The sequence below is a fragment of the Arachis ipaensis genome, chromosome B7 (genome assembly GCF_059453495.1).
Source record: "Arachis ipaensis isolate K30076 ecotype BB chromosome B7, ASM5945349v1, whole genome shotgun sequence".
Taxonomy (NCBI): Eukaryota; Viridiplantae; Streptophyta; class Magnoliopsida; order Fabales; family Fabaceae; genus Arachis; species Arachis ipaensis.
Genome location: NC_142442.1, coordinates 13,539,137 through 13,553,265, shown reverse-complemented (window position 1 = coordinate 13,553,265; position 14,129 = coordinate 13,539,137).

The following is a 14,129-nucleotide window of genomic DNA, read 5'->3' as shown; positions in this document are numbered from 1 at the left end:
AAGAGTTGGAACTTTCACTCAAAAAAAATACTCTAACACTCTCACATCCCAGCGAATCCCTGAATTTGCATTTAAGTTATATTTTCTGTAGGGTTCCTTCGACCTTCTCTTTTCTTTTAATTTATTCTTTCTGTAAACTTATCATTTCAATTAATTTTATTTTCTAAATGTCCTTCACTTTTGTTTGTTCAATTTATCCTTCTACATTTGAATCTTTTATTTTGAAGTCCTTTCGATTCAATCAAAGGCATTTTATTGTCTTCTTTTAATTTCATTGCAAATCTTTTCATTTATTATTTATTTAGTTCTCAAAACTTTCAATTTCTAAGTCCTAATTATTAATTTACAGATTTACTTTATTTTAATTTTTAAATTTGGTCTAATCAAAGACGCTTTTGATGCACTTCTAGAAAACTGGTACTCACACAGAGAAGTAGGTTTCGTTCCCAGACCACTAGATATCGAACCACCATCGATTTGCTAAAAATCGATAAAACAAATTGGCACGCCCGGTGGGACATTTTTAAATCGAAGTGTGTCAAAATAACTATTTTTCCAGTATTTGTCTAGTGTATGCGATTACGAAGTAGAAAGATCATTCACATGGCTGATGAATTGTCGAATGTGAATGGTGGTTCATCCACCAATGATAGCGTACCAGTATCCATGCAACAGGCCGATATGTCTTCACGTTCAGAAGGCGCAATCGGGACTGAAAGTATAGTCGTTATGACTATTCAAACTGGAAATGTTGGACGTAATATTCGTCCACGTGGTCCTATACCACCATATCAACCTCCATTAACCGCTGGTTGGCCCCCTTACGGTCTTCCTCCCGGTTATACCCCACCGGTAGGTGGTTTTATGCCGCCTATCCGTTTTGGGAATGTAAATGGAGCAAACAATGTTCAAAACCCACAACAATCCGAGTATTCTCGTGATTATCATGTGGGCTCCACTTTGAATGCTGTGAATTCAATGGCAGTATATCGACAATAAGTGGAGAAAAGTCACCATGAGTTGGTCAATTTATTGACTTAGCAAATGACTACAATTCTGAATCCCATAATGGCTGATCATGAATCGAGATTCGAGCGTCTTGCTAGACAAGTCGAGAGGATTGCTCGAATCGTCGATTATGATGATGGTGAGAGGCACAATGCCCGAGGAAACAACGAGGGGATAGAAAATACTTTTCAAAATAAAAATGATATTCCAAATCGAAAAAATCCTCGTGTGGTTCGTCGAGATCAAAATGTTGATGATGTTGTAGCCAGATTGCGTGGTGATCGTTATCAGGTCACTAGAATTGTAGAAGAGGTTTTAAATCGGGTTGGGCTGAATGTTAGTTTTATGAATCAACCTCATTTTGTGTCTGCTTTTCCTCAAGTAGTTCAAATGGCAGAAGTGCTAAGAGGAGTGAAAAATCTGAAAATAACCACAAAATTTGCTGGAGAAGTTGGAGAATCAACTACTGAACATGTTGCTCGTTATTTGGTCGAGATCGGGAATTTAGCTAATGATGAAAATTTAAAAATGAAGTTTTTTCCTTCGTCGTTGACGAAGAATGCATTTACCTGGTTCTCGAATCTTAGACCAAATTCGGTTACAACATGGAATCAGTTGGAAACTGCTTTTCATGCACAATTCTATCGAGGTGAGATGAATATGGCAGTTACTGATCTGGTGGCTTTGAAACGTGAAGATGGTGAAACCATTGATGATTATTTAATACGTTTCAAAAACGCTAGAAGTAGATGCTATGTGTCATTACCTGAGAATGAAATAGTGAAAATAGCAACTATGGGGTTGAGATTTTATATGCGTAGAAAATTGCTTAATGTGCATATTCCCGATTTGGCCCATTTGGATGAAAAGGTTCGACAGACCGAACTTATGAAAAAAGAAAAAGAAAAATATAGGAGTGAGCAGAGGTCGAAGAGTAAACCATTTACTCGTAAAGAAAAGGTGGCATATGTAACTATGGAATCCTCAGAGGAGGAATTCGATTTCGAAACAGAAGTCGATTTGGCTAAACTTAAGAAAAGTCCTCCATATGTTTGCTCTTTATTGAAAAAGCTTCCTGGTAATGAAAAGTCAAATGATTCAAAACTTAAAAGTGGAAAGAAGTATAGTTTTGATATCTCAAAATTTGATCAGATTTTCGATGTGTTGCTTAAGGATAAACAATTAGTTTTGCCTGAGGATAGAACTTTACTTTCCGTAAAAGATTTGAAAGGAAAGCCTTATTGTAAATTTCATCAAGCAACTAGTCATTCGACTAACAGTTGTGTGTGCTTCAGGGATTTGATTCAAGAGGCAATCATGGAAGGACGTTTAAAATTTGATGATGGCAAAAAGGAGATGAATGTTGATGTAGATCCTTTCGAGGTTGATGCCTGTTGTGTCGAACCCTACTTGGGGGTGAATATGGTTGGCATGGCTTATGATTTCAATGTGGCTCTTGATGATTTTGAGTCACAGGTAAGGTCTGTATACCCCAAAACAGGAGATGGCTTGCTGAATTTCTTGGTTCAGCAGAAGATAAAAGACCGGGACGTATCTCTGTGTCCGCGATGTAATGCTGTGTTTGATGCTGAAGCGGCAGCAATCTTTGAAAAGAAAAGGATGAAAAAAGAATTGGCTCATAGGGAAGAGCAAGCACGTCAGAGACAACCAATTCGACGTGTGGAGGGTTCTAGTTCAAAAATTCCTCAGCATGATGTCACTGCACCTTTAAGTCGATCCCAAGCTGTAGGTGTTTAGTGGATTAGAAACTGTCAAGAATTCCAAAGGCGTGATCATCTGTATCGACGTAACCCTCAGTGGGGGCATCGGGCACCTTCTCGGAATCAGTATGCTTTCTATCAGGGTCGAGCCAGAGGTTATCCAAGAGGCAGAGGTGGAGGAAGAAGTTTCAATCGGAATAAGAAACCTCAATTGGAGACAGGAAAAGAGACGAGCAAGAGGGCAACGCCTTCTGTGCATTCTCGGATAGTCTTTTCCTTCTGATGGAGAGACTTACCCTAAGGAAATTCTATCACCTGCAAAGATGGAAAAGGGTAAGGCAGTGGCTCAATCCTCTGGAATTGACAAACATATGAACATTGATGTTGATGAGGAATATTTCGATGAAGGAGATGATGATATGGTTGGAATGATTTCGATCATTCCGACTGAGTACCTTGGAGAATGCGAGAGTAATCCGGATGAGGATTATGATCAGAAAGATGAAGGGACTTTCTCTTTCATTCGCATAGAGGATGAGCCAGGTTGTTATTTGACTTCAGAAGGCCCTTCGGTGAAGTTGCGTTATCCAGACGTGGGTTTCAAACCGACTGGTTGGGACTGTCTCTCTTGAAGACTTTGAAGACTGCACCATGAGTCAGGGTGATGGAGTTCCTGATTACCTGGTAACATTACATAATTATTTAAATAATTTTCAGTTTTTAGAAAATAAAGATGATTCTTCTGATGAAGTTGAATCGAATAGGGTTAGTAAAATTGTTAATGGTAGTATGTTTGATTCGACGCTTCCAGTCGAATTTAGTTATGATTTCTCTACTTCTTGTAATGAAATTAATGATGTGAGCCAGACTGCCAATTTAATAGTAGAGGCTCATTGTGTAGAAAATAAAAATAATAATGAATTTAGTCGAAAGTCAAGTTTCTTCTATTTCTCATGATTCTATTGATTTTACTTTCGATTGTATTTATGATTTGGAGCCTTTGGGATTTGAAAAATATTCAATTAAAGAGGATGATCATTATAAAGGGTTTGAATCTCAAGATCCTTTAGAAAAAATTAATTTGGGGACTCATGATGATGTTCGAATTACATATATATATATATATATATATATATATATATATATATATATATATATATAAAGATCTTATTGATCATTTTCGAACTGACATTTTCAATTTGTTACATGAGTTTAAAAATTACTTTGCGTGGGATTACCATGAGATGCCTGGTCTCGATCGTTCATTAATAGAACATCGATTAGCATTAAAGCCCAACTCTTGACCTGTGAAGCAAACCCCAAGACATTTTGCTCCTGAAATCAATGTGAAAATAAAAGAAATAGAACGTTTGATCAAAGCAAAATTTATTCGAATTGCACGTTATGTGGAGTGGGTATCGAATATTGTCCCTGTGATGAAGAAAAATGGGAAGTTAAGGGTGTGTATCGATTTTCAAGATTTAAATAATGCCACCCCAAAAAGATGAATATTTTATGCCAATTGCAGACATGTTAATCGATTCTGTAGCAGAAAATGAAATTCTTAGTTTTTTGGACGGTTATTTTGGATATAACCAAATCTTTATCACGGAAGATGATGTGGCTAAAACTGCCTTTCGTTGTCCTGGGGCGTTAGGTACGTATGAGTGGGTGGTTATGCCTTTTAGTTTGAAGAATGCTGGGGCAACATACCAACGTGCCATGAATGCCATTTTTTATGAGTTTATTGGGAAGTTTATGGAGGTATATATCGATGATGTAATGGTAAAATCGATTTCTGTGAGTCAGCATATAGATCATTTAAGAAAAGCATTCCTTACTATGAGGAAGAAAGGATTAAAAATGAATCCTTTGAAATGTGCTTTTGGGATATCGGCTGGAAACTTCTTAGGCTTTGTTGTTCAAAAAAAGGGGATAGCTATTGATAAAAATAAAGCAGATGCGATATTGGCATTATCTGCACCTAAATCGAAGAAAGAAGTGCAATTGTTTTTGGGAAAAGTGAATTACCTTCGAAGATTCATCTCGAATCTTTCTGATCGAACTAGGGTATTCGCGCCTTTGGTGAAATTAAAAAATGGTTCAAAATTCGAATGGACCACAGAACATCAATCGGCGTTTGATTCGATTAAGTCATATTTATCAAAGGCTCCAATTATGGCGAATGTGTATTCATCTGAACCTTTGAAATTATATATTGCAGCATCTGAAAATACTATAGGGTGTATGTTGGCCCAAGATGATGAAAATGGACATGAACGGGCAGTTTATTACTTTAGTCGAGTTTTAACTGATATCGAAATAAGGTATTCCCCAATCAAAAAATTATGCTTGTCATTATATCATGCTTGTATGAAGTTAAAATGTTACATGGTGGCTAAGTCGGTGAAAGTGATAACACAAACCGATCTTATTAAATATATGCTAAGTTTTCCTATGTTAAGAGGACGTTTGGGAAAATGGATGTTGGCATTAACTGAATTTGATTTACAATATGTCCCGGCTAAGGCTGTAAAAGGACAGGTCATTGCAGATTTTCTTGTGGACAATTCGAAAGATCTGAATGACCAGGGGACAAATGTAGTCGATGTAAAAGTTAATTATTGGAAATTGTATTTCGATGGATCTAAACATAAAGATGGTGCGGGGGTTGGAATTCTCATTATCTCACCAGAGGGCATTCCATCAGAATTTCTGTTCGAACTAAAGTATCCTTGTTCCAATAATGTAGCCAAATATGAGGCTTTGATTTTGGGTCTAGAGATTTTAATCGACAAAGGGGATTCACAGTTAGTTTTAAAGCAGTTGCAAAGGAATTTAAGTGTAATAATGAGACATTACAAAAATATTTAGTAACTGCTTGGGAGTTATTAATGTCTTTTCGAAAAGTTTCTTTGGTGCATATTCCTCGAATTCATAATGAGATTGCTAATGAGTTAGCTCAAATTGCCTCGAAGTATCGGGTTGGTCCGGAAACTATTAAGAAATTATCTAGTATCCATCAAATTTTAGTACCAGCAAATGAGAGAGAGGTGTTATGCATAGATGAATGGGAGGATTCTGATTGGAGAAAGCCTATTGCTCGGTATTTGAAAGATCTCAATATTGCAGTTGATAGAAAACTAAAGTTACAAGCAATGAACTTCGTTTTATTGGCTGATGAGTTATACAAAAAAGGGATCGATGGAAGTTTGTTGAGATGTTTGAGTCGAGAAGATCAAAACATTGCTTTAGGTGAAGTTCATAATGGAATATGTGGTGCTCATCAGGCAGGAAAGAAAATGAGATGGGTGTTATATCGCAATCATGTGTTTTGGACATCTATGATAAAAGATTGTATCGATTATGCAAAGGCATGTCAAGAATGTCAGAAACATGGTTCGATACAACAGATTCCAGTGGCTGAACTGCATTCGATAATAAAGCCATGGCCATTTAGAGGTTGGGCTTTAGATCTAATTGGATTGATTCACCCCCTTCATCGAAGCAGCACAAATTTATTTTAGTGGCTATTGATTATTTCACAAAATGGGTTGAAGCAGTTCCTTTGGTAGAAGTTGGTCAAACAGAGATAATTGATTTTGTCGAAGAAAATATTATTCATCGATTTGGAATTCCTCAGACGTTAAGTACTGACCAAGGAACTATGTTTACTGGTCAGCGAATTAAAAACTTTGCGGCTTCAAGGAACATTAGTATGGTTACTTCAACTCCTTATTATGCACAGGCTAATAGGCAAGTAGAGGCAGCAAATAAGATATTGATAGGCTTGATTAAAAAGCATATCAGGAACAAGCCTCGAACATGGCATGAGACTTTAAGTCAAGTATTATGGGCCTATCGGAATTCACCAAGAGGTTCGACAAGGACTTCACCTTATAAATTGGTGTATGACCATGATGCAGTGTTACCATTAGAAATTAATTTGAATACTTTAAGAGTATCAAAACAGAATGATTTGCCAGTCGATGATTATTGTAGTGCAATGTTCGATGAGTTAAATGAGTTAGACTCGGAGCGAATGTTAGCAGTTGATAATATAATTCGACAAAAAGAAAGTGTTGCTCGAAGTTATAATCGTCGAATTAAGGAGAAATATTTCAAGACAGGTGAGTTAGTTTTGAAAGTTATTTTACCAATGGAAAAGAAATCAAAATTTCTTGGTAAATGGTCCCATAATTGGGAAGGTCCCTTTCAAGTGATAGGGGTATTTTTGGAAATGCTTATCAGATTAAAGACATCGAGTTAGGAAAAGTGGTTAATTCGATTAATGGGAAATATCTGAAATACTTCTATTGCTGGCGAATATAGAAATTCAATAGGCATAAGTTCAAAAAAAGGAAGAAATCATTACGAAAGTAAAATAAGAAGTAAAAAGGAGTTCAAGAAGCCAATAGTTTTACCAAATTGGAGCGCAGCTTTGTCCTTTTGTTTTTCAGAATCGTAAGTATTTCAATTTGCTTGAACTTGTCAGCTTGAATTTTCTCGAGTTGTTTTTCATATTCTCCCCGCTCGGTGTCGATTAAGACAAGTTTTTGGATAAGGAGATGTTGCTCTTGTTGGGCTGCAGCCAGAGGTTTGGCTAGGGTGGCTCGACTTTGGCGTATGGTGGCAAGTTGTTCTTGATGAAGTTGAGCCAATTCTGCTTCGATTCTTGCTTCTTCTTGATCATGAAAAGCTTGAACAGAAATAGCATGGGAATTTCTCACATCAAACTCCTCACGAGAGGATTGGATTGGTTGGGCAGTTGTAAGACAGTTTTCTATTTTAGATTTGGCTATAGCTTCTTCATTTTCAGTTTCCTGAAGTTGAAACTGAGATGCAACGCTATCATTGAGAAGTTGTTTAAATTCTTGGATTGAAGCAGAATATGGTGTGTTGGTTGGAAGTTCAAGAGAAGAATTCAAGCAGTCCTATAGGAGTTTGTTGAGGATTGGATCATTAACCCATGTGGTAGGTGGATGATCCAAAAGTTTGATGAGTGATCGGAGTTGTTCCCGAGTGTCGGGTTCTAATTCGATTGGAGGCCTTATTGTGGCAGGCCTTGAGATTACTGGTACAGGAACTGGTACTTTGTTTACTTGGATAATTTTATTCAAAACAGAAATCATGTCATCCAAGGTAGCACTAGTTGGAGTAGTAGGAACATTCGATGTTCCTGGTTTTGGTCCGGAGGGGTTTGGAGTGAAGATTTGGGTTGTAACTCGGGAGGAGTTTCTAAAACTTTGGACTTAGAGGAAGTTGAATTGGTGGTGTCAGCAGCTTTAAAAGCAGAATTGGAGTCTGCGACTACTATGTTTTCTGTAGAAGACACAGCTTGATTATTTGGTGAAATTGATTCAAGTCTGTGGTTTTCTTCTGGAGAGTGCTGCAAAGGATTCGCCGTCAGATCAATCACTTGTGTTGTGTGAGGAAGAGGCGGATGAGTAGCAGGAATTGTTTGTAGGGACCCAGTGAATTGGATTGAATCATGTGATGTGGAGTGCTCTGGGTCAATCTGTTGTTGAGAAATTAGTTAATCGAGAGCTCCAGTGAAAGAAGCCGCCTAGGCAACATTAATGGGCTGGTATAAAAGGTACACAATTGTGAGTTTAAGATTTATTTTTAAACTAAGTAAAATATATACAGTAATGATTGTGTTACCTGAGAAATTCTGTATCTTGGTATTAACTGAGTGCCAGGATCAGAGTCGGCTGCATCTTCCGATGGGGAGGAAGCAGCAAGGGAATCCTTGTTGGTTGGTTCACTTTCGTCAGCACTTTTGCTTGATGATTGTAATAATAACTATTAAAAGTTCAGTCCAGAAACAATTATGTTTTAAAATATTATGGTAATATTCGAAGGACATTTCGAATTAGGAAATAGAATTGTGAATAGAAGAATTACTTTACGAGAAGTTCTAGTAGGAGTTCTTTTACTCTTGGTTGGTGGTGGTCGAGTAACTTCAGCTTTTCTCTTGTGAGTTTTTTTGGGGAACTTTCGGTGACAGCTGTTCGAATGGCAGTTTGTTGAATTTCTTCTAAGGTACGGGTGTACCTAGAGTAGTAAGTAGCCCACCATTTAAAACAGGATTTGGTGATATAAAAGCTGCGATCATACATCACAAAATTGAAACGGTCCCTACGCTGTTGATTCTTTAAGAGGCAAGAATTAAAATCCTCTTGAGTGGTCAAAGTAATGTGGCAGAAAGGGTCATCATTTTGGGGTTGTGGTGTTGGGATGTCTTGAGAAAATTCCAATTGTCTGGTTGTTAAGTGTGGAGCATACATGGTAATTTTGAACCTTTCTTTCTTATGTAGAGGTAATCCTATTGGTATTACCTGGACAGCCAACATGTTCGCCCAATTTTGATTTGCAATTTCATTTGCTTCATTGGTATCAGGAAAAAGCAAACATTCCAGCCAAGTAGGACCACGATTGCGACGCAAGAAAGGAGTAAAATTGAGTTGGTCATTGTCGAAGTCTTTACAAGTATGGAAAAGAGAAAAAACAGCCCAGAATCTATCTTCATTTGATTCAGTGTCTGGAAAATTGGGCTTGAATTCAGCTAATCGAAAACCATCAATATATTGTTTATCAGTACTACCACTTTCAGATTTTGTCATAAAATTTTCAAAGACGGCATTAAGCCATAGTTGAAGAAGTCATAAAGGGCCCCTTGTACTGATGATCTTGTTGTCTCGAAGGTCACAGACAAATTGACCAAGTTCTTCGAAAATGTATCCTAGAAGAAGCTTGGCTAAATTGAGGGCTTTTTCTTCGTGGAGAAGAGTAGCTAAAGGGAGGTAAAATTTTGATATTTGGACACTTCGAGAATAGAATAGGACAGCATTTAACCAGTAAAATAGGAAGGCAACATGTTCATTTTCAGTGATTTTTGTACCTTTTGCACCCATGTTATGGGCGATAAAGTCACTGTAAGAACTAGTTAAAACCACATTGTATTGACGCTTTGACTGCATGTCAGGAGTACAATCTGGAGAGTTGATTGGGAGCCCTGTAATAGCAGCCACGTCCAGAAGGGACACTTCGATCATTCCACATGGGAGGTGGAAGTGTTGGTTGTTCTATTCCAGAAGCAGATCACAGCCTCAATCATCCAAGGGTGTGTGGTAAGTGAGAAATGGGAAAGCTTTAGTAGTTCGTAGATTCCCAAAACTTTCCAATCAGCACTTTTGGTAGGTTCGAGACGCCGATACCAAGCTGTGAAATCGTATCCCCGAGGATTAATCTTTGGATTGTTCCTGAAGGATTTTTGATTGATGAAATGGGAGATGTTAAAAGATTGGTTTATCAGTAAATCTTCCCCATCAGCACTTGAGAAGAAAGAAAGTTTTTTATTTGCCCTCTCCAGAGACTCGATTGGCCCAAGAAAGCAATGTGTCTCGGCACCAATGGTGAATGGAATTAGGATTCTGGTGTCATTAGTTGGTAAATGAGGATCGTCAATGACTTCATCATTGACTTGATTGAGAATGCGAAGGGCCGGTGGAGGTGGTGGTGCTGTAAAGGGGCCTTTCCCCTTGTCTTAGGTGGCAATTTGAGAAGAAGAACTAGCCATTTTCAGACAGAGTAAAAGGAGAATAAAGGTTAAAGATTTTTGTGAAAAGTTTGCTGGTGTGGAGGAAACTTAGAGAATGATGAAGATTCAAGAAATTTGAATTAAGGAAAGAGTGATTAATTTAAAGTATCACTGTAACCATTACTGTAGAAGAGGTGTGAATGGAGGTAACTTCGTGGAGAAGATGAAGTGGTAGAGAGAGGAAGCGTAAGTCTCGAGAGACGTGTCGAGTGAATTAATGGTAATGGGTTTTAAATAACAATTATTACTAATCTGAAAAACTGACGTCTTTTGGATTAAGTTTTTATTGTTCGATGATAATATCGAAGGCAACCACCTTAATCTAAGGGGGCAATTTGTTGATCGAAAAATATTTTCGATAAAAGTAAGTGGAATTGAAACGAGTCAAGTATGGTTTCTCGAGTAGACACGCGCGTAAGTATAAAGTTGGAAGTGATTGGTGCCGATTTGGTTTTCGATTGCTTTGTTGATCGAGTGAGTCAAATCGAGGAGAAGATCCGATTCGAAAAAATCGAGTAAGGCCTTTGAAAGGGAAATGGATCCTCTGCAGTGAAAAATCCACTTGAGAGAATAAAGTGTGATCTTTCACCTTTAATTCTATAAGTGGGACCAAAATTAAATATGAGAGAGAAAACAATGAAAGGTTAGATTAGACACTGGACACTATCCAGTTTTTTTCTCACTGGAGAGGATCCACTCCCCTTTGAAAGAGCCGGTCGAATAGTTGTGAAAGTGAAAAGTTAATAGCTTTTATTGCATGAGGAGATCATGGGAAATATCTACAACCATACGGCGGGAACAGTTATCAAGGGAGACTGCACCTCAAATTTGAAATGTTGTATTTAATTTTAATTAATTACCAATTAATCGTTAGTTATATAAAATTAGCCTATAAATATTAGGAAATTTTAGTGAAGAAGGGTTGGAACTTTCACTCAGAAAAAACACTCTAGCACTCTCACATCCCAGCGAATCCCTGAGTTTGCATTCGAGTTATATTTTCTGTAAGGTTCCTTCCACCTTCTCTTTTCTTTTAATTTATTCTTTCTGTAAACTTATCATTTCAATTAATTTTATTTACTAAATATCCTTCACTTTTGTTTGTTCAATTTATCTTTCTGCATTTGAATCTTTTATTTTGAAGTCCTTTCGATTCAATCAAAGGCATTCTATTGTCTTCTTTTAATTTCATTGCAAATATTTCTATTTATTATTTATTTAGTTCTCAAAACTTTCAATTTCTAAGTCCTAATTATTAATTTACAGATTTACTTTATTTTAATTTTTAAATTTGGTCTAATCGAAGACGCTTTTGATGCACTTCTAGAAAACTGGTACTCGCACAGAGGAGTAGGTTTCGCTCCCAGACCACTAGATATCGAACCACCATCGATTTGCTAAAAATCGACAAAACATATGTGAAATAAGTTTTAGAGATGAACAAAGAGAGAAGAAAGAGAGGAGCGTGGTATGTGGCCCTCAACCCTTCTTCCGGGTGTATATTCGACACATCGAGTATGACCACCAATCTGAGAGTTAGATTTGCGAACCACTTCCTTACCGTTTGATTACCATTTTATTCACTACTGTCCATCTAATTGGTAGAAGCCTTAAATCTGAGGCTCAGATTTGGCTTAAGTTTAATCACTATTCGATCTTTTTTCTACCAAGCTGGTTGTGCGATGGTCTCCAAAAGCCTCAAATCGGACATTCTGTTATGGTGGAAAACTGACTCTCAGATTTATCAGAAATTGTGTTAAATTTTTTAAAGAAGAGTAGAATAAGAAGATAATATTATATGAAGTTGTTGTATTGAAGTTGTTTTTTATATGATACAAGAGTCATGTTATTTATTTATAAAGATATTTTTAACTAACTTCATAAATATCCATTTACTAATTACTAGTTATTACTGACTTAACTCCTAACTACTAACAACTCTAATAATATTTTAATAAATTAGACCCTCAATTTTATCTTCCGTCACCGTCCACACCTACAGATAATACAAACACCGGCAATAATAGCAGAAAACACCATCTTACTCCCAATAACAAAATTAAAAGCTGTAATATAATAAGAATGCGAGTACTTTAGACTTTTTATTTTCTCTCCGTTAAAAGAGTTAATAAAAAGTAAAAATAGATAGAGTAAATGATAAATAGATCCTCGCCTTTTATCTCGAAGACAAATAAGTTTTCAATTAATTGAAAATATAAAAATGTCTTTTATTTTTTAAAACATGAGACATTTAAATTTTTTTGCAGGACTAATTTTTTTGTATATACAAGTATAATAACCTGTGTCATGTACGTGATAAAATTAAAATTATAATTTTAAGTTGTTTTATTAAAATTAATTTGAATTATAATCATTTGATTAATAAAAAAACAACATGTCATACGTTGTTCATTTTTTTCTTAATCTGGTGTTAAGTCTATCAACCTTAATGTAGTTATTAATCGTTTTTATTAATCTATTCTAATAGCGAGCATGTGACAGCGCGAGGGGTTTGTTCTTTATGTTGTTGAGTGGCCGCTAGATTTGTTCACCTATTTGGGTTTAGGGTTGTTGGTGGATTTGGTTATAACATGTAGCAGTTAGACCCCAATTATGATGAATTTCATGATCCTAGTCAAAGGAAAAAGAGAATTATTAGGTAGATTTATGAAAGTAGGTGTGGTAATTAAATGAGTGGGTTAAGAAGTTCTTTGTTATAATTGTGTTTGGAGTTGGGTTAAATGGGTTGTCCTTGTGTTTGTATTTATAATATCTATTTAGTTTAATTTTTATTTTTATTGTATGTTACAGTTAATTTTAAAATATTTATTTAATACACTATGTGCTAATACTAAGAATATTTTTTCAAAAGATATATACGTAAAAATAGATATACTGTGATTACAGATATAACATAACAAATATATTAAATAAAATATTAAATCAATATGCTTACCAATGCATTTGTTAAATTTTACAAATTGGAGAATAAATATGTATTTGATTGCTTGGTAATCACATAGATAATTGAGTAATTGGATTACAAATTAATCCAGTGTGTACCTTATTTTTTCTTCACTTCTAAATAAAAGCGGGAATTAAGAAAAATAAGTAGTAATATATCATAAAAAAGATAAAAGATTTTGCATATGAATAGATAATTGTTACAAAATAAAATCTTGTTGTGAAATATTAAAATTTTACATACTGCAAATCATGAATATAAACCACAATATAATGACCACTTCTCCCTGATTTTGACAATGATATAAACTTTTTTTTCGATCAAGAGTCCAATAAGATATAATTGAAAAAAAATAAATTAAAAGTATCAAATTAAAGACAAACAAATAAATAATTTAATAAATTACTTATAAATTAAAGAGATTTTATCAGTTTATTTATATACTAAATAATAAAACTAACAATATATTAATAAAAGGATATACCTTTAAAAAAATCACAATAAAATTTTAAACATTTGCATAAATTAAATATTAAAATTTATGCCATCAATAAAGTGATGCTATTATATAATTTCTTAGCAACAATTTAAATAAAAAAAAATAATTTTGTATAGGTTAATACAAATTAACTACGTACTAAATAAGTTAGACTGTTCATTTATTTGTTTCAATATATCAGCATGAGCAAAAAAATTGAAATGATTGTCAGAAATTTTAGGATCATCAACCGTATTACATAATTCTTTCTTAAAAGTTATTCTACACACGTGTGTAGTTGAAAGATAAATTCCACTTGATTCCTCAATCACAAAATTTGAGAAGACATAGACC